Source organism: Neophocaena asiaeorientalis, unplaced genomic scaffold (genome assembly GCF_003031525.2).
Source record: "Neophocaena asiaeorientalis asiaeorientalis breed wild unplaced genomic scaffold, Neophocaena_asiaeorientalis_V1.1 scaffold357, whole genome shotgun sequence".
In the NCBI taxonomy this organism is placed as follows: domain Eukaryota; kingdom Metazoa; phylum Chordata; class Mammalia; order Artiodactyla; family Phocoenidae; genus Neophocaena; species Neophocaena asiaeorientalis.
This window is the reverse complement of record NW_020173270.1, coordinates 4,473,674-4,475,191: the sequence shown is the minus strand read 5'-3', so window position 1 is coordinate 4,475,191 and position 1,518 is coordinate 4,473,674. Positions and strand designations below refer to the sequence as shown.

The 1,518-nt window shown below is 60.5% G+C and overlaps 1 protein-coding gene across 2 annotated transcripts in view; it reads right to left on the bottom strand.

Moving 5' to 3' along the window:
- DPP9 (dipeptidyl peptidase 9) overlaps positions 1-1,518 on the bottom strand; it is a 41,301-nt gene that overhangs the window by 1,629 nt on the left and 38,154 nt on the right. The gene's annotated exons all lie outside the window — the stretch shown is intronic.

Genomic DNA, 1,518 nt, shown 5'->3' with positions numbered 1-1,518 from the left:
CTCTCCTCAGGGCCTCGGTCCTGCCCCCGTCCCCCACCCCCCGGGAAGAGGTCTTGCTCCGGCACTGAGGGACCCAGGTTCGAATCCCCCCTCCACGGCCAGCTTGCTGTGTTAATTCTGGGCAAGTGACAGCCTGCCTGACGGCAGCCCCCCATGAAAGCTGAGCGAAGAATTCAGACCCTGTAGGGTCTCTGTGGCCTGGGCAAGCTAAGGTCTCAAACACAGAGGACTTGCACATACGAAAGCCTTAAGAAACTGTGCTGCTGCTCTATCCCCCAAACCCAGAGAGCTGCAAGGAACCCAGCTCCGTGGAGTGGCTGGGGCTTCATGTCTCACAGACGTTTGGTGCCTCCACCTGAGCCACGTTCATCTCACCAACAGGCCCCATTGGGGATTATACATGCTAAGGCCCCAGGACAGCCTCTCCACCCCAGGCTGTGCCAGGTGTTTTCCTGGGTCTGCTCACCACCTGAGGGGGGGTCATCCCCAGAGAGAAACGGCAGCACGCTGGTGCCAAGGGCCATGCCCAAGGAATCACCCAGTCCCTGAGACCTGGCTGAGCGCATGTCCAGGCTCTTGGGTAGATGGTGACAGAGACGCAGGTCTTGCCTCTGGCTATGAAATGAGGGCTCCTGCACCCCAACAGTTCTCGGAGGAGCCCTAAGGGCTCATGGGGTAGGCGTGAAACCTGCTCCAGACTCACCCTAGGAATGCACCAAACTGCCCAGAGATCTCCCCTCCTCCACCCTTGCCTTGATGAATCCATCCTGGATGAATCACAAGTCTGATCATATGGTCCCCAGCTCAGAGGTCCGCAAGGACTTGCCAGCTTGAGATCAAGACCTGGACTCCTGGGTCCTGCTGCCCCTACAGCCTCACGGGCCCCACTCCTTCCGGGCCCGGGGCAGCGGCACTGCCTGGGACAGACCCCGCTGCACCCACCCCTTCATGCCACCCTGGGTCCTGGGTGTCTGGTTACTTCTTCCTCCTTCTGGGCTGTGAGGGCAGGGAGAGGGTCCATCTGGCTCCCCACTGTGCTCCCAGCCCCCAGTCCCAGGCCTGACATCCGACAACAAACGTGATGCACCAACAAGCTGGGGCTGTCAGCCTCCAGGCCAACTGCTGCCCGGTGTCTGAAGAGGAAGGTGGGCGTGCTCCATCTCCCCCACTCGCAGCCCCCAAGGGAGTGTCTTGTCTCACCTTCAATTTCCCCTGGGGAGGCAGGGGCACAAGCCTCTGGGACCCCCTTGTGTGCCAAATGCTTTTCCTGAGAGAACTCATTTGACCCTCACAACCTCTGGGAGGCAGGGGTTATCACGCCCATTTCACAGATGAGGAGACAAGGCCCAAGGTTAAAGGACCTGCCACCAGTGGCCGCATGGGAAGGGAGCGGCTATCCCAGCAGCGAGGCTCAGGGCTTCAGGCTCAGAAGGGACAGGTGAGGATCCATCCTGGACCCGCCTGACTCCTTTGCTCTGCTGTGCAGCTGCCTCTGGCCTGTGTTTGGAGAGCATGTGC